Source organism: Benincasa hispida, chromosome 10 (genome assembly GCF_027475165.1).
Source record: "Benincasa hispida cultivar pf3 chromosome 10, pf3_genome.v1.1, whole genome shotgun sequence".
In the NCBI taxonomy this organism is placed as follows: domain Eukaryota; kingdom Viridiplantae; phylum Streptophyta; class Magnoliopsida; order Cucurbitales; family Cucurbitaceae; genus Benincasa; species Benincasa hispida.
The window spans coordinates 58,729,729-58,752,204 of record NC_143487.1 but is presented as its reverse complement, the minus strand read 5'-3'; positions in this window follow the sequence as shown (position 1 = coordinate 58,752,204).

Below are 22,476 nucleotides of genomic sequence, written 5' to 3'. Positions count from 1 at the left end.
CGTCTTGTGTGCGCTACACAATCGTTTATCTAGAGGCATTTACTGAGCGATGGGAGCTTCATTCGGTGGTTCAAGACTCGGTTCGCTTGTGAATCGGTTTGCTTAACTGAATTATGTAAATAGATTGTTTTTTCATTCCGATTTTATTTTGATTCATCTTGGTCCATTAATCCATGGTTTTATACATGTGATGTATATTTTTTTTGTCATATGGTATGCACATATAGATAAATCCCACCTTAGGTCATACATATTCTTTTTATTATAAGTGTTATGATTTAGTGGAGTATGATTTAATTTACATAAGTACATGCACATGCATCATATAATATAAGGGTTATATTTATACATGCTTTATTTATTTAACGTAATATTTATAAGTGTTATAAATACTTCGTTATGTGGCATGTGTGTTTTAGTTGTTTACTTTATAAATGGTTATAAAATGAAATTAAAACTAAAATAATTAGTAAAAGATTAATATGTAGCAAATCTATCTACAATAGACCTTTTGTCTAAGGCGGGTTCTGTCTAGGCTGGGCTATTTAGGGTGATGGCAACGGAACATCCCTACCTGGGAACCTACCTGGAAAGGTGATTTAGATAGATTTGATGCATGCATACAAATTAAGGCCAGTCCATTAAAGAGTTTAATGTGATTACTTGGATTTTTTTTTTAATTTCAAAGACAAAAGTTATTTTTTGAGCAAACTTAATAAATGACTTAGATCATTATTAGTAGCCGGATAGTCTAGGTTAATAAACCCCTAGGTAGAACATTCAGTGGAAGGTACTTGGGGAATTTAATGCTTCATTTTCACCTCTCGCGTTTCTCCCTCATAGTCCACACGTGAGATCTACCCTAGGCCTCGAGGCACCTTTGGCGTGTCCCCCTAACGGATAGTGTTTGGGTAGGTCAATTATCAAGGTGGATGGAGAGAGTGTTTATAGTAAGTGGGAGCGGGAAGTGCGACAACATATCCCTCGGTCTTCTTCATTGGATTGAATAAAGTTACTGCGCATCGCCTCATGACACCCTGGATATGTCCCTTACAGGATGGTTGTTTTGTGCGTTTCTCTATTTGATCTCCTGTAAGAGGATAAGGTTACTTAGTCTTTTGTCCTAATCTGCTTTTTTCCTACGATGAGCACATTAGGGCGGGACTCTGGGGCCAAAAACGAGGGGTTACACTTACGCGGGATTGTTAAGGGTTAATTGTTCTGGATCGAACAAATGGTGGCTATTAGGTTCAGTTCCAAGAGTTGGTTCTGCCTAATGGTTGAGAATGTCTCATCCCAATGAAGGTACATCTGATCACCTCATCGGTGATGTTTGTCCTACCTCGCTGGGGCATCATTGCAAAATAGAAGTCTTTTCACTTAGGGTACTTGGAATCTATTTTGCTAAAACTAATTGGTTAAAAAATGTGGTTTTTGAAAAGTCTTATAAAAGGTTATTCATTTTTTCAGTAATGGCTTTTAATGGCTACAACCACTATTAGTTTACTTAACGCCGAAAAACTAAATGGCCAAAACTATTCAAGTTGGAAACATATGCTCACGACAATACTCATCATCGAGGATCTGAAGCTTGTCCTTATGGAGGAATGTCCTCCTATTCCACCTCAAAACTCTACTTGAAATGTTCGGGCGGCATACGAGCGTTGGACACGGGCAAACGAGAAGGCCCGAGCCTATATTCTAGCAAGTCTTAGTGACGTGTTAGCCAAGAAACACGAGTCTATGGTCTCAGCTCGCGAGAGCATGAAGTCCCTGTAGGGAATGTTCAGACAGCCGTCTAGACAGCTGAAGCATGAGGCTTTGAAACACATTTTCAGCTCCAAAATGGAGGAAGGAACCTCTGTTGGTGAACACATGCTGAATATGATGGTCCATTTTAACATGGCGGAGATGAATGGGTCTAAAATCGATGAGGGTAGTCAGGTTAGCATTATCTTACATTCATTTTTAGAGAACTTCCTCCACTTTGTTGGCAATACGATTCTTAACAAACTGGACTACTCCCTTACCATTCTCCTCAACGAGTTGCGGACTTACCAATCCTTGCTAAAAAGTAATGAGAAAAAGGGAGGTGAGGCAAATGTTGTCTCATCCTCTAAAAGGTTATGTCGAGGTTTTACCTCAAGAGCAAAGTCTGCACCTTCAACTTCTAACTCTGGAAAGGGGATGAAAAAGAAGGGTGGAAAAGGAAAAGGGAATGCGCCTACTAACCCGCCACCTGTCGCCCAGAAGAAGCGTCCACCACCGATTGAAAAAAGGAAAATGTTTCCACTATAACAAAGACGAACACTAGAAGAGGAATTGTCTCGTTATCTGAAGGAAAAGAAGGCTACCAAGGTTAAGGCCAAGGTAGACAAAGGTAAATATGATTTACTTATATTAGAAACTTGTTTAGTGGAGAATGATGATTCTGCTTGGATAGTAGATTCGGGTGCCACTAATCATGTATATTTTTCTTTTCAGGGGGATTAGATCCTTGCGACAACTGGAGGCTATTGAGATGACGTTACGAGTAGGCAACGGGCACGTCATCTCAGCTGTGGTAGTGGGAGGCATCTAGTTAACTTTACAGAATAGGTTTCTTATATTAAAAGATGTCTTTGTAGTTCCTGAACTAAAAAGGAACCTTATTTCTATAAAGTGTCTGTTACAATACAATTACACTCTTTTTTTTTTAAATTGAAAAAAGCGTTTATTCATAAGAATGGTGTTGAAATTTGTAAAGCTAAACTGGAAAATAACTTATATGTGAGTCACACCCCGCCCCAGACCACCCTCTTAGCCTAGGAAAGGGCGTGACTGCAGTAGTTATCAACCCTTTGGTTGACACTTACTGCCTAATAACTCTTGCGGAATAACTCTGATACCAATATATAACTCATATATAGTGGAATGTCTTTAGGCCAAAATTTATTAATTCAGAAACATAACATGTTTAGAGTCATTACAACACTAGATTCATAAGTCCCAAATCCCAAAAGCCCTAGTCCCTATATGAACAATAGAAACATGTGTACAATATTTACAGTAACCACCTAACAGACGAGTTACAATATCTTTATCCTTTAGTGGCAGAGCAGATGCAAAGCTATCTTCTGAGGATTTGACCGCTACCTGTTGGGGGGGGGGGGAGGAAAACATTTGAAAATGGGGTGAGCTTGCTAGCCCAGTGAGTGACTTAAGAAAGATAATTTATTCTCATGCAAAAATCTCAATAAAGAGTTTAATTGAAATATAAGCTTCTACAGTACTTGTACTGCAGTATAAAAATTTTCCGAGCATAAAACATATAAAGCTGTTTTAAACATAAAACATTAAAATTGTTTCTCATTTGAGAATAACCCCACTGTGGGTAAAAATAATCCCAACACCAACTGCTAGTCAAGAGAGAACCCTTTTGCTCAATCTCTGACTCTAACTACCTACTCCACGTGGCCATACTAAGTACCGTCATACCTTAGGTACTTCTGCTCAGATACCTTCTCAAATTTCCTGCAGTATCGAGCTACTAGGAGACCTTCTCAAACGTTCTTCAGTACCAATAGATACATTCTCAAACGTCCTTCAGTATCTAGTTGGGCGGATACCTTCTCTAATGTCCTTCGGTATCACGTTTTAAGTAAAACTAGTCATAAATGACTTTCTTTAAAGCATGTAAAGTATAACACATATAAAAACATGGCTTTAAAGATATAACACAGGCTGGGTATATTTAACATATATAAATAGCTTTTCAACAAACTTCCCACACATGCATGTATTTAAAACATAACTCATGGTTTGCTTAGAAATCACTTTGTAAAAATAGCTGGTATGAGAATAATCTTCTTTAAAACATGTTTTTTGTAAAACATTGTAAATAAAAAAATTTTGTCAAAATTTTTTAGTCACTCACCTCAATCACTTAGGAACTTTTCACTCTAGTAGTTCCTTTTTCTACCTCGGGCTCCCTTTTTCACCCCTAGAATCCAGATTCAACTTATAGCTTAGATTACTCATCGTTCTAAACCTTATTTTGAGATACTTACTTCTACAAACATATTCTAAAATTTCTCAGGAAGCTTATCCTAAAATTTGAGCTCAGAACTTCTCGTGGTTTGGCCGAAATCGCAAAATCTCCAAGACTGGCCCAAGCTTATTCGACAGCCTGACCCTTCTGTCTTCTTTCCAGTTTTCAGCCCGATCCCTTCGAGCTTTTTCTCCGGCACCCCACCCTAAAACTTAGACTTTCAGAGCTTTTAGGTGGCTTTAGAATCACTCCAAACGCACGAGTAAATTGGGAGAACTCCTCGTCCCATGTTAATGCTGCTTTTCAGGCTTCACTGTCTAATGCGCCCTGTTTGAAATTCTATGATCAGCGCATGGATTTTGGCCTCAACGCAAGGTTTGCTCAACTCTCCCACTCTTTTTACTGTATTTTTGAATTTTAATATGAAAATGAAGTCTTTTGGCTCTATTTATAGGTGCCCAAGCCTTCTTCAAAGTTGACACCACCTACTTGGCTGCATGTCCAAGTGTTTCCTCCTCACACCAACAACGCAATTCTTTGATCAATGCTATCTAAATGCCCTTCTCCTATGTAGCCAACGCATGAGCTTCCAATCTGATGCAACCACCTCAAATTCTTAAGGCTTAAGGCTTCCTCTCAACAAGACACATGGTTTGATGACGTTTTCTAAGTGATCTCATCCTTTATATGCGTTCAACTCTTGGATGTTCAACGCATAGTCCATACTCAATGCATAGCCTATAATCAACGTATAACAAGCCAATTCACTACCATCGCAATCCAACTTAGCCATCGCAAGAGCTAGCCATCACCAATGCATAAAGTGGCCGCTCATCCTTGACGCATGGATCACTAGGTAGGCGCGCTTGGCACGGGCACATGGTGTTTGGCATAGGTGCTGACCGATCGACGCATGAGTGTACTGTATAGGCTGGCCATCGCTCGATTGCTCGGCCGCATGGGCGTGCTTGGCACATTGATGCTTGGTAGGGCACTTTGACGTATGGGCTGTTCGCTTGGCAGGGCACTTCGACACATGGGTTGTTCGCTTGGCATGGCCGCTCGACGCATGGGTAGGGGCGCTTGGCTGGCCGCTCAACGCATTGGGCAAGGGCGCTTGGCTTCGACTGCTTGATGCATGGGCTGCCTTCCAACATATGCCTTGCCTACCCTTGTGGCTTCCAACGTGTCACCTCCATCTTTCCTCCTTCAGCCGCATGCCATCACCAACAACCCTTCCAATGCATCAATACACTCTTCTAACGCATCAACACACAATTTTTATACTTAGCCAAATTTCCAAATTTTCCCCAAAAGTCAAACTTCCAAATTTCCTCTTTTCTTCTAATTTTCTACCCTTTTCTCTACCATTACACACTAGTTTCCACATTAACCTACTCACCATACTGATCTCAGTAGGGAACATACTCAAGTAGAGAAATTAGGATTCGAGGTTCACAATGTGTTAAGACCATTAGCCTTAAGTTCCCTCCATAACATAGAGATGTTTAAATTTGCCATAACTCAATCTAAACGCCAACGAGTTTCTCCAAAAGAAAATGCCCAACTTTGGCACCTTCGATTAGGGCACATCAATCTCAATAGGATTGAGAAATTGTTGAAGAATGGCCTTCTAAGCGAGTTAGAGGAAAATTCTTTTCCAGTGTGCGAATCTTGCCTTGAAGGTAAGACGACTAAAAGACCTTTTACTGGAAAAGGTTATCAAGCCAAAGAGCCTCTTGAATTAGTACATTCTGACCTTTGTGGTTCTATGAATGTTCGAGCTCGAGGAGGCTATGAGTACTTTATCAGTTTTACTGATGATTACTCGAGATATGGGTATGTCTATCTGATGCAACGAAAGTCTGAATCTTTTGAAAAGTTCAAATTATTTAAGGCCGAAGTTTAGAATGCTTTGGATAGACGAATAAAAAAACTTTGATCAGATAGAGGTGGAGAGTTTATGGATTCTGAGTTCCAGGACTATTTATTAGAACATGGAATCATTTCCCAACTCTCGGCATCGTGTACACCTTAGCAAAATGGTGTAGCAGAGAGGAGAAATAGAACCTTGTTGGACATGGTTCGTTCAATGATGAGTTACGCTTCCTTACCGGACTCGTTTTGGGGTTTCACAGTGGAGACTACGGTATACATTCTTAACTGTGTTCCTTCTAAGAGTTTCGCAAGAAGTTCTTTGGAGTTGTGGAATGGGCGTAAAGCTAGTTTATGTCTCTTCCGCATATGAGGTTTCCCAGCACATGTACTTGAGGCAAATCCCAAGAAGTTGGAATCATGATCGAGGTTGTGCCTCTTTGTAGGCTACCACAAAGGTACACGATGAGGTTACTTTTATCATCCATCCGAAAACAAGGTGTTCATTCCTATGAATGCTACTTTCCTAGAGGAGGATCATATTAGGGAGCACAGTCCACGTAGTAAAGTCGTGTTAAGTGAGCTTTCCAAAGAAACTACTGAAACTTCAATAGGAATTGTTGAAGGACATGCTTCATCAACCAGAGTTGTTGATGATAATTCATCTGGTAGGATTGGGAGATTGGAGATTGGTGAAGAGTGGAATTTTAAGTCAGTTAGAAGATAACTCTTTACCTCCATGTGAATCTTGTCTTGAAGGAAAGATGACCAAGAGATCTTTTACTGGAAAAGGTCTCAGAGCCTAAGTACCCTTAGAGCTTGTACATTCGGAACTTTGTAGACCAATGAATGTCAAGGCTCGATGTGGGTATGAATATTTCATCAGTTTTATTGATGATTATTCAAGGTATGGTCATGTCTACCTGCTTCATCACAAGTCTGATTCTCTTGAAAAGTTCAAAGAATATAAGGCTGAAGTTGAGAATGAATTAGGTAAAACAATAAAGACACTTCGATTAGATCGAGGTGGAGAAAATATGGACATACGATTCGAAGACTATTTGATAGAAAACGGGATACAGTCACAACTCTCTGCACCTAGTACGCCTCAGCAGAACGATGTATCAGAAAGAAGAAACCGAACCTTATTAGATATGGTTCACTCTATGATGAGCTATGCTCAATTGTCTGATTCTTTTTGGGTATATGCACTTGAATCTGCTGTCCATATTTTGAACATTGTTCCCTCTAAAAGTGTTTCAGAAACACTTTATGAGCTATGGAAAGGGCGTAAAAGTAGTTTACGTCACTTTAGAATTTGGGGTCGCCCAGCACATATGTTGGTACAAAATCCCAAGAAATTGGAATATCGTTCAAAGTTATGCCTATTTGTAGGTTATCCAAAGGAAACAAGGGGTGCTCTGTTTTATCATCCTCAAGAAAACAAGGTATTTGTATTAACAAATGCCACATTCCTAGAGGAAGACCACATTAGAAATCATCAACCAAGTAGTAAAATAGTGTTGAAAGAAATTTCAAAAGATGCTACAGATAGAGTTAGTTCATCTACTAAAGTAGTAGATAAAACTAGTACATCTGGTCAGTCACATCATTTTCAAGAGTTGAGAATGCCTCAACGTAGTGAGAGGGTTGTTCATTAGCCTGACCGTTACTTGGGTTTAACAAAAACACAAGTTATCATACCTGATGATGGCATAGAGGATCCATCGACCTATAAACAAGCGATGAAAGATGTGAACCGTGATCAGTGGGTCAAAGCCATGGACCTCGAAATGGAGTCTATGTACTTCAACTCTGTCTAAAAACTTGTAGATCAACTAAATGATATATAACCAATTGGTTGTAAGTGGATACAAGGGAAAACGAGAGCAATCCGGTAAAGTACAGACTTTTAAGGCTCGACTTGTGGCAAAGGGTTATACCCAGAGAGAGGGAGTGGACTATGAAGAAACTTTCTCTCCCGTTGCCCTGTTAAAGTCGATAAGAATACTCTTATCCATTGCCACATTTTATGACTATGAAATTTGGCAGATGGATGTCAAGACAGCCTTTCTAAACGGTGATCTTGAAGAGAGTATCTATATGGCTCAACCAGAGGGGTTTATTGCACAGGGTCAAAAACAAAAGGTTTGTAAGCTTCAAAAATCCATTTATGGGTTGAAACAAGCTTCTAGATCCTGGAATATAAGGTTTGATACTGTGATCAAATCTTATGGCTTTGAATAGAATGTTGACGAGCCTTGTGTTTACAAGAAGATCATCAATTCTACTATAGCGTTCTTAGTTTTATATGTCGAGGATATTCTACTCATTAGGAATGATGTAGGATATCTTACTGACGTCAAGCAATGGCTAGATACTCAATTCCAAATGAAAGATTTAGGAAATGCGCAGTATATTCTTGGGATCCAAATTGTTCAGAATCACAAGAACAGGACACTAACCATGTCTCAAGCATCTTATATAGACAAAATGTTGTATAGATATAAAATGCAGAATTTCAAAAAGGGTCTGTTGCCTTTCAGACATGGATTTCATCTATCAAAAGAACAATGTCCTAAGACACCTCAAGAAGTTGAGGATATGAGAAATATTCCCTATGCCTCCGCAGTTGGAAGCCTGATGTATGCAATGTTATGGGGAAAGCACATCGAACGCAAGTACCACCTTATCTGGAAAATCGTACACCGTGGTGACATTGAAGTGACCCAGATACCTTTTGAGCAAAACATTGCTGATCCTTTTACAAAAACCCTCACAGCTAAAGTTTTTTAGGCTCACCTACAGAGTTTAGGTCTACAGTGTTTCTAAACTAGGACAAGTGGGGGATTATGTTGGGTGCGAATGCCCTAGTTTATTGTATTCATATGTTTATTGTACTCATATGTAATATTAATTTCTCACAGTTAAATTCAGCATCATTTGATCCTATTAGGAGTTTTAGTCCAAATGGGAGTTTGTTGGATTTTATGTCCTAAAACTCATAGTTTGTAATATCATATTCTTGTTCAATAAAGCTGTTATTGAAAATCTTTAGTAAATTTAAATTCTATATTCATGAATCCAATAAACTAAGGTTCCAAGGCTATTAAGTTTAAGTTTGAATTTATGTAGTGACATAAATGTGGATCAAGTTTAAATATATATAGACAAAATGGTCTATAGTATATGAATTAGGTTGGGCGCCTTATTCTAAGGACACTATGGATGCGACCCATTTTATAGTTAGTACAAACGATGTGATCCTAAACCGTTCATGTGGAGACATGAAAATGGGGGCATTTTGTGTAAAGAGTTTACATAAGACTGAACCATGAAATAGTCACTATTTATGTTCTAAATGTCGTTTAATGTATAAAACTGACTATTTCGTTAATTGATGACCAAGGTAACTTAATCTTAATCCTGAGCTAACTATGAACTCCTGTTCACTCGGAATTATCCTTAGATCTGCATAGGTGAGGGTAGCTCATTATCACTGGCCTAATAAGCTTCCCATTTCAGGGATAAAATCAGGTGGATAGCTGGGAACATAGGGTGCAAGACGGAATTCACTCCTACCCGTTATAGGAATAGTATATAGGTTGTTCCCTTTAGTACTGAATCCAGGTCTTGAACAAGGGGCCCCACCCTCTCATTGGCCCGAAAGGGGTTCAGTTTATAGGTTGGACCTTAAACCAATTGTTCATTAGAGGATCAGTGGAACTTAAGGAATAAGATGTAGTCTCGGGGGTAAAACGGTTTTTATGACCCAGCCGAGATTACGAACAACCTGTGAAGGATTAGCTTACTAAACATGGTTATATCATATGGACAAAAATATATCTATAGAGAGGGGAGTGCAACTACGGGACTATAGTGGAATGTCCCGTGAGTTAAGGAATATTGATTAGCTCCATCTAAAGAGTTTAGCCAGCTAATCTTGGATCGTTGGAGCCCATGATCTATAGGTCCATTAGGTTCCCCTATTAGCTCATATGAAATAAACTTAGAATAGTATGATAGAATAATTCGAATTGTTCGAATTAGGTGAAGAGAGAGAAACCGACAAGTATATGTTATATAGTGGTCGTTTTTTTAGTTTAGAGATACAGCTTTAATATTTAAATGTGGTTTAAATATCAAGAATATGAATACGTTCATATTCAGAAGCTCAGAAATAATGAAAAGTCAAACTTTGACGGACCTTACATTCAAATGTGATTTGAATTTCAAGAAAATGAATGCAGATTCATGCTCGGGAGGTCAAAATTAGTCAACACGGAAAAAAATCATAAATAGTCAAAATGTTGACTTTTCGGTCAAAGTTTGACTTTGACCAAATGACTATTTTGCCCTTTGACTAAAGTTAGTGGGAAAATCCAAACTTTTTTTTGATAATTCCACTAACAAAATAGTGGGCTAGGTGTTGCCTTATAGTGGAGACATTAAGCCTACTTAGATAGTGGATTCTAGGTGTTGGGTTTTTATGAAGTTATTTCATGCAATTTTGCATAACCCTTTTCTATAAATATGGGCTTGTCATTTTGGATTAAAGACTTTGGAACCTTTTGCAAAATTGAGTTTTTAAAAATAGGGCTGAAAAAATCCAAACCCAACCTAAATTTCACTATACTATTTCCTTCTCTTTCTCTCTCTCGGGTTCTTCATCCATCGATCCCACAACCTGGTTCTGAGTCTAGAGGATAGTAGGTCAGCTCTAGTGGTTGTCTGGTTCATGTTCGAGCGGAGATAGATGAGTTTCGGGAGCTTCAAAGGTAATGTTTCTAAAAAACCCTAATTAACTAATTTAAGGTTGTATGTTTAATTTATGCAATTAGAGTAAATTAGATCATGTCCTTAGTCTACCCTCTCGAGTATCTCTAATGGACGAATGAAGCATACATAATACAAGATAATCACATAGCATGGAGATTCCCTAGTTGTGCTAGCTAAATGCTTCTCGACCCATTCAACTAATTTAGCTACTCATGCGTGAATAACAGAGAGTGAATAGATATAGAGAAATATATTCCATTTCGATAAATGAGTGGTGTACAAAATGACAATGAAAGTTTAAGGTAGAGAGTCTGGTAGCAATTCCTTACTGATCGAGGCTTTTACACTGTAATCTCTATTCGGTTCTAAAGATTTTCCCACTTCCGCAGGCATCGGCCCTCTCTCTGTCCTTGAAGCTTCCGGGCTCTCCCAAGCTTACCGGAACGATCTATCAGCACAACCTTCTCTCTCACATCCACCTTAAAACGAAAGAAAACTATGAACAAAGACGTGCGAACTGAAGTATGAAATCTCTAACTGCTGAACTGGTTAACCCCTTCTCTGAAGGATGCCTGTGGCATTTATAGAACATCCAAGGTGAACAGCGGCTTCTCTCTCATGATTGTACAGATGGGACCGTTTTAATTCCTGACTGATGTGCCGAATAATTGTCACCGAAAAGCTGAACATACTTGTGATCGTTATCGGCTGTCAACTTAATTCGGATTCGACTGTCATTAGCTTTCTATCCCATCATGATTAATTAGCCTTTCACCCAGATGCGCCCACCATGTTGCACTGACCAAGTTGCAGCGATCTTTCTCAGGAAAATATCTGCGAGTATAATCATCGCAAAGCCTTGCGGTAAAGTTGCGCTCGACCGATGATTTCCTATGATCGCAATTCTTGCATTGCGTCAACGCATAATCTGCATAAAAATACTAAAATCAACTGTTCCTATGCGATGAACGCATGCGACCGCAATATTATGAAATTGATGCTTGATGGACGAAATTTAACATGTTTTATCAACGCAATCTAACATTATTTAAGAACTTAGCACTATGATAACGTGCATTTCTGCCCGTTATCACAACCCCAAATTTAAATAATGCTTGTCCTCAAGCATAAGCTCAAGATTCCTTTAGCAAGTCAATCGCAAAGTTTTTTTTCCTAGATTTCTCAAGGATACTTCGTTCAAATCCTATATGCCAAAATTTCCTTAAGTCGTATTCAAGTCTCTTCTTAAAATATTTCTAAGACCTAGGGACTGCAAGCTTAACCTTCAAAAGGACTTTACTAATTTCTAGAACATTGAATGATTTATTCCAAAAAGAAAATTTTTCACCGGGGTGTCAAATGATTTTATCCTTGCATATTTCATGCATTATTATTTTTTCCTGACCTTGCGCTGATCCAAGTGCCTTGTCTTCATTTTGGCTTGCCCCCATGGGTGTCATGCGGACATCCAACTACGAGCAATGCACTCTTTCTCAGACTAAACCCATACCTATCTGGCAGTGGAGTTGCGGTCATTTATTTATGCGTTTATCCTGGTGACTTACTTTCGTTTTGGCTTGCCCCCACGTGTGTCATGTAGACATCCAACTACGGGTAAGTGCCTTTCACAACTTAACTCTTATCAACATGGGTTTCCTATTGCATTGATAGTAGAGTTGTTACTCTCAAAAAATATATATATATTTTTTCAAAATAGCAAGGTCGAAAATAAATACCTCACCCCCAAATTTAAAATGTGGCAATATCCTCATTGCCAAAAGATTGAAATGAGTCATGCGATGTTCTTAGAATGCTTCATAAAGAGAGTTTGAAAGAAAGCTAGCAAACCCCTAACTTCTAGAAATATTTTATGAGGTGACTATCTTAAGACTAAGTTGATTCTAGTAAATATGAAAGACATAGAAGCATATTTTTCATCATTGAAATCATACTCGGCAAAGAAACAGCATGCGGTAACCTACTAAGGTTATTTATGTCAAATGATTACAGTAATCAAAGAGGATGCAATGATAAGACTTTTAAAACTAACATGCGATATAATAGCGCAAAATTTGAAATAAAGATAAGGAAGAATACACCCCCAAATTTGCGCTGTCGCCCGCATTTGTGTATTGACGCATCCATCTTTGCGGCGATCTCTCTTCTTTGGATTGTGGTGATAGAGTGAGATAATTTGCTGCTTCAAGTAACATCTCTACAATCCCGTGCCTTAATCGTTGTAAACAAACAAAGAGAGGGTCAAATGATTTAAAACAAAACAACAAGTTTTTGTTTTATTTTTTTATAGAAGGAAAGATGAGTAAGATGCAGGTAGCTAAATGATAACAAAAGTGACGAAGGAATAAGAGTTCAAGAATCAAACAAGGGGTATTCCGGGTTTTTTAGCTTCACGGAGGCTTTTTCTGGCCGGAAATCACCTTCGCAATATGCCTTAACTCGTTGTCCATTGATCTTAAATGTGCAGCTTCCATCCTCAGTGATCAGCTCCACTATACAATGTGGGAATATTTCTTTAATAATGAAGGGTCCGGACCAGCATGATTTTAATTTTCCCGGGAAGAGCCGCAGGCGTGAGTTGAAGAGTAAGACCTTTTGCCCGACTTGGAGGTTTTTACCGCATATGCGTTTGTCATGCCAGCGCTTGGTGTGCTCTTTATAAATCTTCGCATTTTCATATGCGTTAATCCTTCATTCTTCTAGCTCGACCAGTTGTATTTTTCGTGCTTCTCCTGCTTTCTTCAAATCAAAATTCAGCTTCTTTACCGTCCACAGTGCCTTATACTCCAACTTCAAAGGAAGATGACACGCCTTACCAAATACCAACCTATGGGTGTTTTAAATGAGGTCTGATATGCCCATAACGTATCGTCAAGGTTTGTTGCCCAATCTGTTCGTGAAGGCCTTACTACCTTCTCAAGTATCAACTTAATTTCTCGATTCGACACTTCCACCTGACCATTTTTCTGCAAATGGTATGCGGTGGCCACTTTGTGGAGAATGTTGTATTTGCGCAGCAGCTCCTTGATATTACGGTTGACAAAGTGGGATCCTTCATCACTTATGATGGCACGGGGAATGCTAAAACGAGTGAAAATCTATTTCTTCAGGAACTGGGAGACTACTGTCGCATCACTTGCAGTGCATGCTATTGCCTCTACCCATTTAGAGACGTAATCGACGGCTAATAAAATGTAATGTTTACCATTTGAAGGGGGAAATGGTTCGATGAAATCAATCCCCTATATGTCGAATAATTCAAGCTCCAAGATGGTGTTCATTGACATTGCATTTTCCACGAAATGTTACCTGCACGTTGGCACCGATCACATTTCATTGGGTAGTCAGCCGCATCCTTGAACAATGTAAGCCAAAAGAATCCACTCTGTAAGACTTTGGCTGCTGTTCGCTGCCCTCCAAAGTGCCCACCATATGATGAGTCGTGGCATTGCAATAATATGCATTGTTGAGCAGTATTTGGTATGCATAATCGAAAAATCTGGTCTGCCCCTCTTTTATACAAATTCGGCTCATCCCAATAATAATGTCTGAATTCATGTTTGAGCTTCTTTTATTGGTGGTAGGTGTAATCTTCAGGAAATTACGCGCAAACCAAATAATTTACTATGTCCGCATACCAGGGAAATTCTTCTATTTGGAACAACCTCGGTTTGTTGTGGTACTCACCTCAGACTCGTTGTGGTCAACCTTAGGATTTTCCAGTTTAGACAAGTGATCCGCAACTTGATTCTCTGTCCCCTTCCGGTCAATTATTTCTATATCAAATTCTTGAAGGAGGAGAACACACCTGATCAGCCTCGGCTTTGTGTTCTTCTTTGTCATTAAATACTTTAATGCCGAATGATCGGTATGGATGAGTACCTTTGTTCCCAACAGATATGCTTGAAATTTCTCCAACGCAAAAATTACTGTCAGGAGCTCTTTCTCTGTGGTGGTATAATTAGTCTAAGCAGGATTTAATGTTTTACTTGCATATACGATAGGATGCAAGATTGTTTTTCTTTTTTGCGCTAAAGCTGCTCCCATCACATATCTGCTTGCATCGCACTTGATTTCAAAAGGAAGTGTCCAATCCGGCGCAATTAATATGGGTGCGGTAATCAGTGCATCTTTCAAAACTTTGAATGCGTTGAGGCAGTTGTTGTCAAACTCAAATTTTCTATCAGCCTCTAATAACGCACTTAGTGGTCGTGCTATTTTAGAAAAGTTTTTGACAAATCGTCTGTAGAATCCAGCGTGCCCCAAGAAGCTTCATACAACCTTCACGCTTGTTAGAGGTGGAAGTTTTTCAATTGCTTCAATTTTTGCTTTGTCCACCTCCAACCCATCCCGGGAAACGTTGTGTCCCAACACTATGCCCTCCTTCCCCATGAAATGACATTTTTCCCAGTTAAGCACCAGACTCGTCTCTTCGCATCTCTTCAATATCTTTTCCAAGTTGGCTAGATAGACTTCATAAGTGTTCCCATAAACAAGATTTCATCAGAGTCCTCAAGATAATCTGAAAAGATGGCCATCATGCAACTTTGGAAAGTGTTTGGCGCATTGCAGAGGCCAAAAGGCATGCGGCGAAAAGCGAAGGTCTCATATGGGTAGGTGAATGTTGTCTTGTCTTGATTTTCTAGAGCTATCATAATCTGGTTGTACCCAGCATAACCATCCAAGAAGCAGTAAAAATCATTTCCAGTTAGACGGTCTAGCATTTGGTTGATGAATGGCAGAGGGAAATGATCTTTCTTTGTGACCGCATTCAGCTTGCGGTAGTCCATGCAAATGTGCCATCCAGTGATGGTCCTTTGTGGTATTAATTCGTTGTTTTCATTCGAGACTACTGTCATGCCACCCTTCTTTGGCACACATTGCACGGGGCTGACCTACGTGCTATCTGCTATAGGATAGATAATGCCCGCATCTAGCCATTTAATGATCTCCTTCTTGAAGACTTCTTTCATCGTAGGGTTGAGTCTGCATTGATGTTCAATCGTTGCTTTGTGGTCCTCTTCAAGACGAATGCGGTGCATACAGTACGCAAGGCTATTTCCTCTAATGTCGGCGAGCATCCAGCCAATTGCTCGCACATGTTTGCTGACAATGCTCATCAACGCATTCTCCTGATCTTCGTTGAGTGCAAAGGAAATGATAACTGGCAACTTCTCATTCTGCCTCAAAAATGCGTACTTCAAATGGGTTGTTAGGGTCTTTAATTCAAGTGTTGGTGGCTCCACTAGGGAAGGTTGCATTGTTTTTCTTTCTTCTTTTTCTGTTGGCTCTTCTTCTTGATTTGCGATCATTTCTTCTTCCTTGCTTGTTTTTGTTGTGATCGCATTACAGGCAGCAACGGATGTCCTGGCATCCTCTTCTTCATTTTCTTCATCAAACTTTTCTTCTTCAATCACATTCTGGTCATCATCTGAGTCATGCAGGTCTTCTTCATTCGAAAACTTAATGGCACGAATTATGTTAAACTTGAGCTTCTATCCGTTGATGCTCAAAGTGATTTCCCCTTTATGCACATCAATTTGAGTACGACCCATTGATAGAAAAGGTCGCCCCAGAATGATGGGCACATCTCTGTCAGCCTCATAGTCCAATATGATGAAGTCAACTCGTAGGATAGACTTATCAATGGTTATCAGCACATCCTTCACCTTTCCCTCTAGATGCACATCTTCTTAGTTACCATATCCTTCAGAAACTTGGTGTAGGCAGGCATTTCCTCATTCACTTCACTGAAAGTAATATTAACATGTAATTGCTTTAACATAGATAATAAGCGTTGGTACTGTACCTCTTCGTGTCTCTGCGGGAAAGGGGGTAATTGAACTTTCACAGTTCCCGTTTCAGTTGGCTTTGAGGTCGACGCAACCTTCGGTTCTACTGCTTCTTTTTCTCTTTCTTCTTCTTGCATCATCGCAATCTCATATTCAGTCGCAATGAAAGCGGTCCGACTAAGCTCCGTCTTTTCTCCCTCCACAATCTTCCCACTTCTCAATGTCACAACTTGGCATTGCTCTTTACCTGATCCCTCCGGGTTGCGTGGAAGTTCAGTTGAACTTGGCAGAGCCTCTTGCGGTCTACTCTTCAGCTCACTCGCAATCTGGCCTATTTGTAATTCCAGATTGCGGATGAACGTAGCCTGACTTTGAAGCACAATTTCATTTTTCTCTATGTATTGCTTCAATATGCTTTCCAAATAAGAGGATTGCGATGGTTGTGAGCCAATTGCTTGATTTCTTTTTTGACCGTTGTTGTGTGGGAAGAATCTTGATGGCCCTTCTTTCTACGCCACATGTTGGAAATTCTGTTGTTGATTCTTCCAAGCAAAATTGGGGTGGTTTCTCCACCCGGGGTTGTAGGTGTTCGAAAAGGGGTTATTCTTTACAAAGTAAATAGATTGTGGATTTTGCGTGCAATCTTCCATCGCATGCCCATCACCGCAAGTTGCACACCTTGCAGTGTTTTGATTGATTGCGTTGATTTGCCCATTTTGTGGTGTTGGGCTACTGATCGCAATTTCTTGTATTAAGTTCATCATTGTGGTCATCTGGTTTTGTAATGAAGCAATAGCACCATTACTTGCATCATTTTCTTTGAGTCTCAATCTCTGGTCACTCTTTCTCCAATCTTCATGGTTCTTAGAGATGCGATCCAAGATATTCTTCGCTTCGTCATACGTTTTATCAAGTAGACCACCAGCGGTTGCCGCATTGGCAGCGGTCTGCGAAGCGGGATTCAAACCATGATTAAAAATTTCCATCTGGAGGCAGTCTAGCAACCCATTGTGTGGAAAATCCTTGACCAACCTCTTAAACCTCGCCCAGGCATCGCTGAGTGATTCGTCCATATCTTGTTCAAAATTTTTAATCAGTTTCCTTCATCTGGCGTTCTTAGTAGGTGGAAAGTATTTCTTCATGAACTTCTCCACAACCTGTTCCAAAGAAGTGATCTCTCCCGGTTCAAGAAAATATGCCCATTTCCTAGCCTGATCACAAAGAGAAAATGGGAACAAAGTTAGTCGAACTTCTTCGACAGAGATGTTCGGGAACACAAAAGTATTGCAGATTTTAATAAAGCTTCGGAGGTGGGCGTGCAGGTCCTCGCCACGCCTTCCTCCGAATTGTCATGCAGTCTAGATCGTCTACAGCATCACCGGCTTCATTTTAAATCTGCTTCCATCGAGGGCAAGCCTCATGATTCCTGGAGAGAAATCATAATGGTTTGGCGATGCATAGTCCCTAATGGGTCTATTTCGATCGTTTGCCAACAGGATTGGATTCACCATGACATTGTTATCATTTGGTGCTTCGTTTCCAGGCTGCTCTGCCATCTCTTCTTTATCTGATTGTGATTGCTGTTGGCGGTCTCTTGGTCTTCTTCTACATGTGCTCTCAATCTCTAGGTCGTAATTCGCCAGAGATTGAGAGTCTGCAAAGAAATTGGAAAAATTACCGTTAGCACTCTATTTTATCGAAGTCCCTGGCAACCGTGCCAAAAACTTGATGCTTATTTTTATTGAGTGGAAATGTGGATGATATGCGTTGATGAAATTGCATTGTGCACTCAAGTTTCCTCAGCGGAATCCAAGTGTAAATTCTCCTGAGTTTCTTGGTAAGTCCAGGGTCGATCACAAGGACTTGTGAAAACAGATTGCATTGGTAATTTTTAGGAAAATTTTGCGGTAACCAAATAAATAAATTGTTGGTTTATTGTTGATTGCGTTAATGAGAAAATAACAAAATGCGACGGATTTGAGAAAAGTCAGTTGTGTGATAGATGCACTAAGTATGCGATGAACGGGTTGAGAAGATGTTTAGCTAGCGTTAATTGGGAATACGTCAGACTATGCGATCATGCTACCACCATGCACAGCAAATCATTTTCCAATGCAAATGCGATGCTCTTAAGTCTAGGACACATGTGTTGAATGAAAAAGTGTCCATAGAGCTTATCCCTAAGTCTCTACTCTTGTTCTATGCGATGATGCAAAATGCATAAAAGCAAGGTGACCGCATACAATCGTATCCTATCTCTAGGATGCATGTGATGCGTTGATAACAAATAGTGCTCATTCCTAAGCTCCTATCTCTTGATTATGCATTCTAATCTGACTCTTCTGAGCCTAGATTCTAACCTGACCTTTCCAAGTCTAGATCCTGTCCTTAGACTACCCTCCCGAGTATCTCTAATGGACGAATGAAGCATACATAATACAAGATAATCGCATAGCATGAAGATTCCCTAGTTATGCTAGCTAAATGCTTCTCGACCCATTCAACTAATTTAGCTACTCATGCGTGAATAACAGAGAGTGAACAGATATAGAGAAATATATTCCATTCCGATAAATGAGTGGATTACAAAATGACAATGGAAGTTTAAGGTAGAGAGCCTAATAGCAATTCCTTGTTGATCGAGGCTGTTACACTGTAATCTCTATTCAGTTCTAAAGATGTTCCCTCTTCCGCAGGCATCGGTCCTCTCTCTGTCCTTGAAGCTTCCGGCGCTCTCACAAGCTTGTCGGAACAATCTATCGGCACAACCTTCTCTCTCGCATCTGCCTTAAAACGAAAGAAAACTATGAATAAAGATGTGCAAACTAAAGTATGAAATCTCTAACTGCTGAACTGGTTAACCCCTTCTCTGAAGGATGTCCGTAGTATTTATAGAACATCCAAGGTGAACGGCGACTTCTCTCTCATGATTGTACAGATGGGACGGCTTTAATTCCTTATTGATGCACCGAATAATTATCACTGAAAAGATGAATGTACTTGTGATCGTTATCGGTTGTCAACTTAATTCGGATTCGACTGTCATCAGCTTTCTGTCTCATCACGATTAATTAGCCTTTCACCCAGATGCACCCACTATGTTGCGCTGACCAAGTTGCGACGATCCTTCTTGGGCGAATATTTGCGAGTACAATCATTATAAAGCCTTGCGGTGAAGTTTCGCTCGATTGATGATTTCCTATTATCGCAATTCTTGCATTGCATCAACGCATAATCTGCATAAAAACACTAAAATCAATTGTTCCTATGCGATGAATGCATGCAAATACAATATTATGAAATTGATGCTTGATGGATGGAATTTAAAATGTTTTATCAACGTAATCCAACATTGTTTAAGAACTTAGCACTATGATAATGTGCATTTCTGCCTGTTATCACCTGGCAATTAATAGATGGGGGATATCGATATCGTGACTAAAGAGTTTAGTTAACTATTCACGTACCGTTGGAGCTTTGAGCCATAGGTCCATAAGGTCCCCTTGGTAGCTTGGATACAAGTTGAGAGTCAGTTTTTGGGTTAGTTTGAAATGTTCAAATTGACAAGAGGGAGTTTGATTATATATAATATAATTGAACGAGTTAATTAAATATGATGTAATTAACTTTATGTATGAGATACATTAATTTAGAGAAAATAGGATATAAATATGATTTATATCTAGTGGAGGAAAATATTATAATTAATATGTGATTTTAATTTATGTGTTATGAATATGATGATATCACATTCATTGGAAAATTAAAAGGGAAATGGGACGACATTTCTTCTGTTCTAATAACGGTTGAGTGTATTGAAAGATCACTTTGAGATGCATAAATTGCTGACGGTCTGTTAAGCATGAGAGATGCGGACATTGTGTTAAAGAGTGTGTCATTGCTTAGAAAATCAGTGCCTATATGATAATGCCTGCACGATCGCTTACCTATATGATATTGCTAAGAGATTGCTTACCGATTACAACCTCGCACGCTATTTACTAAACGATTGTTTACCTTTTCCTAAGTGATCGTTTAGCTTCCGATATTTACTAAACGATCGTATAGATGATCGCTCACCCTTTTCCTACACAATCGTTTAGAAAATCGCTTACCCTTTCCTACGCGATCGTTTAGACGATCCCTTACTTCTTCCTACATGATCGTATACTTCACCTAAACGATCAAGCATCTTGTCTATGCGATAGATGACCTCATCTCCCATTGCTTGATCATTGTGTACGGTTTGTCTTCCTCCTTCCCTTTACCAAATTCGAACAAAGCCCACACTTTGGATTCTCACTCCAAGAATACTGAGGGCTTTGAGTGGTGGTGTCTTCTCCATTTTCTTATGTTCGAGTGGTGATTGTTCGAGGTAGACAGTTGGGTTTTAGACTCACTGTGAAGAAGAAATCTTCAATTGGTATGATCTCTTGATCTCTTTAGCATTATGAATGTATATTAGTATGTTTAAATGTATATGTGGTAATTCTGTCACGATGAATTGGAAAGATCTGCTTCCGCTCATAGGTACTCTTGATCTCCTTGCATTGACAGTGGGAGGGAAATATTTTTGCAAGAATTTATCCACTAACTTATCCCATGTTGTTATCTTGCCGAGCACTAAAGAGCCTGCCCATTGTTTGACATCATCATGGAGTGAGTAGAGAAACAAGGACAATCTGATAGCTTCTGACGTGATTCCAGGAATCACGAATGAGTTGTAGATTTCTAAGAAGCATTTTATGTGGGCATGGGATCCTCACCGTGGCTCCTCCAAATTGCCCTGCTGTTTGCAGCATTTGTAGCATAACTTATTTCATTTCGGACCTTATCCCGTTAGGCATTAGGTAGATGATCCCTAACGAGAAGTCATATAACACTAGTGACATATACTCATGCATTGGACCCGTGTTGTTGTTCACCATTAAGATCGAGTTTATTGTAGCGTTCGCTAGTTGCTTTGCCAAGTTCTTATTCATTTTGTTGTCTACCATCTGTTGTTGTTGTTGTTGTTGTTACCTTAACCTACGACTTCGATTCAATTTGTTTTTTCGTCTGAAGGTTCTTTCAAAGGGTCGTATATGAGTTCAAGAGTACTCTTTCAACTCACAAAACATTCACAAGTTCAGGCTCAACTTGTAATACTCCTTTGATTGAAAGTTTCTGCAAAAGATACAAAAGCTGAATTCGGGTTAACTTCTTTGCTAGAATCCCCAGCAATGTGCCAAAAACTTTTTCACCCTGTGATTTTGATTTTAAAAGTCCTTAAAATAATGAGGAAGAATAGTGACGAACGACCATGATGAATGGAAATGGATGATGGATTGATTTCTCTCTTGATAAGAAAATCAGCTATGTGTTGGTAGTGGATGCATGCACACCTTGTGAATACGTACAAGTTCTCTCCAGACAGACCCAAGTATGCATACATTCAAGTAAAAACATGAATATCAATCGTGCATTCATTCAAAGAACTCATTCAAAAATGTTTAATATGTTCATGTGGTTTACTAAAAAATTTGATTCATATCTCTTTTCCAACAATCAAGCAAACGAATGATACAAATGGGCAAAAAAAATTTCTAATAAAGAATTGAAGCCTATTTTTGAAAAGAAAACGTCTTTTTCTTGTAAAGCCATAAAAGAAAAGACTACTCAGTTTTAGTTTATTTAAAGACTAAAACTAGTGGAAAGGCGATACCCAACTCTCAATTCCTTTTCACCTTACACTAGCTTGGTTATCAGTCTTGGATATACGTCACATGCATTGTATAGAGGAAATTCTAATACAAGGGTGCCTTTTTATAAACTCACAAACACCAAATGCAATTGGCATTTCTTTTACTTAGAGGGATAGCTTTCACACTCACACCGCCAGAAACCTATCGTTCTTTTCTCGTGGGCCCTAATAGAAACACAATGGAGGTAGCTCTTTTCACCTCTACCCATGCACACACACATAGTGAAGGTTATATTTTT